Below are 5,919 nucleotides of genomic sequence, written 5' to 3'. Positions count from 1 at the left end.
TTTGAACAATTTCCAGTGTCCTCAGAATTTTTTGTTTCAGAAACTACATAGGTACATCACAGATTTCTGATGCTTCCTTGCCTAAATTTTCCATTATGTAGTCAATTTATCTTATATGATTATTAGGTCAGACTGACAAATGAAAGTTAAAAAAAATAAAAGGAAGAATTGAATTCTCTGCTCACAAACATGTATAGAATTATGACTAAAATTTATTATGGAGATTTTCCTAAAACCAGATTTACATAAACTGTCAGTGATTATAATTTAGAGACAAATTCACTGTTCATTGTAGTCTCATGTTCTTGCATGATAAAGATAAATGATATTTTGGGAAAGGTGGTTGAGATGAGAGTGCAGTAGAGTGCTTTTCTTAATAGATGTTGATCTTTCTTCTTGGAAGTTAATTGTCTGATTGATAATTAAAGCTCAGTCCATTGTCTTCATTCTGTCACAAAAATGTATATAAATTAGATTGTAATTAAAAAATTAGACAACCTGAGCTGCATAATTAAAGCACAAAGTTTTAAATAACAACATTTCTAAACTGTGATGTGCATTATTCATGGGTGGGTGTGCTTTATTAAAAAAAAATACAAACCTGTGCCTGGTGATTCAGAAGTTAAGTTAATGGTATTAATTGCAGGATGGGTTTGGGGAGATCAACCTGTTCCTAGCATAAGCCAAATTCATATACGAACATACAAATTCAAAGCTACTGGACTGAAATTCTCTGCTTGCTAACAAGTTTAAAAGTATTATCAACTGCTGTAAAATGAAAATTTTTTTTTTAATGTTACCACAATGTCACTGAGTAGTATTAAACATTGAAATTGTGAGTTTTCCTGATAGGTGTTATGTGAAAAAAAGATCAGTACAAACGACCTTTCTGCATGTGGCGGTAGAGTGAAATGGATAAAATTTCTGAATAAGAACTCAGCTATAATTGATGTCTTGGAGTTTTATCCAAATGAATAAATAACTTGTGTAAAATACATATTATTTTTTCACTAGCTATATGTCTACTAAGTTTGTGATATAACATGCAAGAGTAAAACTTCTCAACAAATACATTTACCTTATTTTTAAATTGAGATTGCAGTAATATTCAATTTTATAGTGCATTATCCTGTAAGTTTAGAGAAATACTTGATGTCATGTGAACACCATTTCAATCAGGATCCAGAACAATTTCCTCACCATAAAATACAATATCTGCAAAATAAGAAAATATATTAATGTGCTATCATGTACCACTTGTTTAACATTACATAATTCTCTGAATTGTTTAGCAAACCAACATACATCCACATCACCATAGAATGTTAGGAACTGAAATGATGGTGTTTATAATCTGATCCAACAGCACATTTTTTTACAATGAGAAAATTGTATTAGAAAGAAGTAAAGTCAAAAATATGAATTCCATAGGGAGATAATAGCAGGACAAATACTGCAACATGAATCTCCTGCTAGCTTCAATTTATTACCAATATCACATTTCTAAATTAGAAAATCATAAGAAAGGGCCTCCCCGGTGGCACAGCAGGTTGAGCACAGCGCTGTGAGGATGTCCGCAGCCTCTGCAGCATCGGTAAGATTCCCGGCTAGCCAGGGAGATTCCCACGTGGCGTGGCAGACCTCTTCTGTTGCATCGTCTGTTCCCATCAGCAGTGTATTTTGGTCGCCTACCTGTTCTGCTCCCTGCTCCGTCTCTGGTGAATCCTCTCACAGCCCCACGCCTCTGGCCTGTACCCCAGCTATTGTATAAATAAATCAATAAAGTTAAATTTAAAAAAAGAAAATCATAAGAAAAGCATATAAGGAACATGATGCTGAAAATTCCATTTTCATTCTTTATAGGTGTAGGAAATAAACTTAAATTGCTTATAATATGTTTTAAATTCTTAGCATACTTTATTATAAATGGGCATTCATTATTCAACCATTAGAATAGTAATGCATCCTTTACTATTTAAACAGCTCTAAACTCATCCTAATTCATGCAGCAATTTTGTAACTATATCCTCTAATGTTCATATACCAAATATCTTATTTATAACAAAATATTAAAACTATTACTGATGAAAAGATTTTAAGACTACACAAGCCCTTTTTTTAAATTAACATAAAATTTAACATAAAAAATTGCTTTTGGAATCAGGTGATCCAAATGTGGTGGTCCAAAACAAGATATTTTATATTAGAGGAAGATTGAATTAGAGAAAAAAAAAACTTTCTTTTTTCTTTTTCTTTTTATTATTTTGTTATTTTTTTATTTTATATATTTTACATCATTTTTCATTTTTGTACAATGTATGCATTTTCATCTTGGTTATAGTACCCGTAAATTCCCACCACCCTTGTTTTGATCTTCCTCCCTTGTCCCTTCCTCCCCCCGCCCCCCCCATAGTTTGTCTCTGGTTTATAGTTGCCTGTTGATTTTGATTTTTACTTTATTATAATTAGTCTTTTTCCTGAGTCCTTATTTGCATTTTCTAAATTCCTGCTATGAGTGAGACCATCCTGTATTTTTCTTTTTCTTTCTGGCTTATTTTTTTCTGGCTTAAAACCCTTAAAAGTAGGGGTTTTCAAATTTGTTTCCCTGGTGATCTATAAATAACTAAGCAATAAAGATTCACACCAGACTGGACTGTTTAAAGGGGTTATATAAGACCACTTGATGGATTAACCAAAACAAAGCTATTTAAATAAAGCATTTTAAACTGAATAACTTCATTGTTTTCCTCTCCTTTAGTAGCAAAAGTCAAACTGATTACCAGTGATTGCTGAAATTGTTAAAGAAAGTTTTTCATTAATGTCACAAAAAGTGATAAACTAAACAATATTTGCTGCCATCTCAAAACGCAATGTCCTTAAAAATAAGTCAGTCATTGTACAGATAAAATTAGATACTGGCATTGTTCATATGATGAGTTTTCTCAATGCATCATATTTATCACTATTGCAGAAAGTATACATGTGCATTTACATAAATATTATAGTTACATAAATTCACTGTGTTGGGGTAACAGTGTATTCTGAATGAACTCCACCCACTAATGTTTTATGGACTCTATCGCCAGCTCCATGACAAAGAGACCCCAAGCACTGAGGATTACAACTCCCATCATGCCGTGAATTTGTCATGACTCTTGATTTCTTGCAGGGGGGACTACTGGAACTAAGGGTGGAGTTAAGCAGCTAGGCTTGGTATAAAACTGAACACATGTGGGCCTGGGGGGTCTTTGGTTTTGCCTGCCTTCAGCATGCACCAAGATCCCAGCCCCCACCAGTAGATCAACAAACTAACCCCTTTCTCTCTTTGCGCTCCCCCTTTTCTCATTTCCCTTGTAAATAAGCCTTTTATTGATTTTTCTCTGTGTGTCTGCCCTTGGTTCTTGTCCTGGTTTTGTTTTGTTTTGTTTTTAAGGTTTTTATTTATTTATGCATACAAGAACTGTGGTACAGGCCAGAGATGTGGGGGTGAGAGGATTCACCAGAGACAGAGCGGGAAACAGAATAGGCAGACTGACTGAAATACACCACTGAGAGGAACACCGGGCAAGACAGGAGAGGTCTGCTGTGCCATGTGGGTAGCTCCCTGGCCAGGGTTGAACTCGTGCTGCAGTGGCTGGGGACAGCTTCATAGGTGGGGTCTCAACCTCTTGCGCCACCAGGGAGGCCCCTGTCCTGAGGTTTTCTTTAAGGGCATAGGTGAGGACTCAAACCTAGGCCACCCCATTTCTCTTTGGGGTTGCTCTGTAACAATTGCACATATACTTTGTCCTTTATAATGTCTATATATTGTTTTTGCTCAGGAAATAAATTTTAGTGTATTTAAATTTAAAAACAGTAATCTTATCCATTTATAATGATAAAGAGCAAACATAGTTTGGGAATAGATTTGGAAGAAAAAGTTTTATGTCTCTGTAGAAGTGTTTATGTTTTTGTTCATATTATATTAAAATAAAGACAGAAAATAAAAACAGAAAGTCCAGTAATCTAAACTACTATTCCCAAATTTGATTGTGTCTCAGAATTAACATGAATTAGAAAAAACAGACGTCTCATGCCAAACCTGTATAATTTGAATCATCTGCAGTGAAGTCATAGATTTTGCACTTTTTCAAGGTATTTTCATGTTGGTGTCTAGAATGTTAATAATATGATGGTAATGGTGCTCTTTTTATTGGTGGTCCCTGCATTCTACTGAAACACAAAGTTAGGAAATGGATACAGGCAGTCACTTAGGAACAGGGTGCCCCAAACCCCCAAGCTCATTTATCAATCTGAACAAGGAACTGCCCATTTATCAACTTGAACCAGGAATTGAAGACACCCAGCCCCGAGAGGCGTGTTTCAGCACCACCATGTGGTGCTGTTTCCTTTGATACTGTCTAGTCCTGTGTCCTGTGCTGCCTGCCCAGATTGTCAGCTACTTGTTGCTCCCTGCCATGATGCCACTTCACAAAGACCTGTGCATGACCTTCTACCTTCATGACCTTCAATCTTTGACCATAAAACCATTGCTACTGCCGCTGTCCCATCCTTTCCTCTCTCTCCAAATTTCGCTTTTTCTCCCTTTGTGAATAAAAAACCCTATGGTTGTTGAACTCTGAGCCTGAGTTGTGTCCTGCAGCTGCAGTTGTAAGGGCACAGATCATAAGCCACCAACTGTGGCATTTTGGCTCCACCATCATTGCACAGTTTCAAGTTTACTCAGTAGATTTATTTGTAGAACATTCAATGTTATTTAAATCAGGTGAGCTAAATCAGGTGAACTATTTGTATAGATTGATATTTCAAAAGATGTATTTTAGATAGAGTTTTTAGTCTCTATTATCCATCAAGACATTTTGAAGTGATGTGTGATATAAAATCAACATTTCTTATTTAAAACTGTCCTACCCACAATAGAATGTCTTGTATCTATGGTGCTTACCCACTAATATGCCAACATCATCATCCTACGATTGAAACAAAAATCACTCCAAATTCAGATAACTGTATCCCCTAGGAATTATATTGACTGAATAAAACTCAGCTCCCATTTGGCCTCTCAATCTACCCTGTGTGCTTCCTAAAGCATCATATTGATCAAGTCACTACTCTGCTTAAAATTTACAAAATGCACCCTCTAAACCATAGTACACCGTGGGTGGGTATGTAAATTGTGCAGCCTTTATGGAAAACAGTATGCAGGGTCTTCAAAAGTTTTAAAATACATCTACCATATGATCCAGCAATTCCACTTTTAGTTATCTATTTGAAGAATATGAAAATACTGATTTGAAAGTGTATGCACCACCCTGTTCATTGCAGCGCTATTTGCTATAGCCAAGTGCTATAGCACTGCTTGCTACAGCCAATGTTACCTCAATCAAAAAAATGCATTATATATGTGTGTGTATGTATGTATATGAATTACATATATAAATCAATATAAAGGGACTCCTTGGTGGCACAAGGGGTTAAGTCTCAGCTATCTGTAGCATAAGTTCAAGCCCCAGCCAGGGAGCTAACCCACATGGTGCAGCAAACCTCTCCTGTCTTGCCTGCTACTCCCCTCAGGTATATTTCAGTAGATTCACCTGTTCTGTTCCCCACTCTGTCACTGGTGAATCCTGTCACCACATCCCCGCACCTCTGGTCTGCACCGCAGCTTTTGTATGCATAAATAAATAAAATAAATCTTTAAAAATTAATTAATATAAAATTAATTCTGGATTTCATATTCCATGTATAAATTAATAAATAAACAAATTCTGGATTCCATTTTCTGGTATCCAGTATCCAACATCATCCAACCTCAAAACACAACTCAATTTATATATCAAGATAGTTTATTGTTTATATTAGTGAAGAACTTTTACTCATTTTAACTGTTTATCTTCTATAATACATAGTAGCTGTTTG

At 35.5% G+C, this 5,919-nt stretch overlaps 1 long non-coding RNA gene across 1 annotated transcript; it reads right to left on the bottom strand.

Moving 5' to 3' along the window:
* Positions 1-211: 211 nt before the first annotated feature.
* LOC119254760 (uncharacterized) lies at positions 212-1,756 on the bottom strand. The gene is made up of 3 exons (XR_005127347.2): positions 1,693-1,756; positions 1,079-1,215; positions 212-448 (listed from the first exon to the last, which is right to left on the bottom strand). It is a non-coding gene; the product is annotated as an uncharacterized LOC119254760 (long non-coding RNA).
* Between the last annotated feature and the right edge of the window lie 4,163 nt (positions 1,757-5,919).

This window comes from Talpa occidentalis, unplaced genomic scaffold (assembly GCF_014898055.3).
Source record: "Talpa occidentalis isolate TD23 unplaced genomic scaffold, MPIMG_talOcc4v2.1 talOcc4.3, whole genome shotgun sequence".
In the NCBI taxonomy this organism is placed as follows: domain Eukaryota; kingdom Metazoa; phylum Chordata; class Mammalia; order Eulipotyphla; family Talpidae; genus Talpa; species Talpa occidentalis.
Note: the sequence above shows the minus strand (reverse complement) of the source record. Positions and strands in the feature narration are given on the sequence as shown.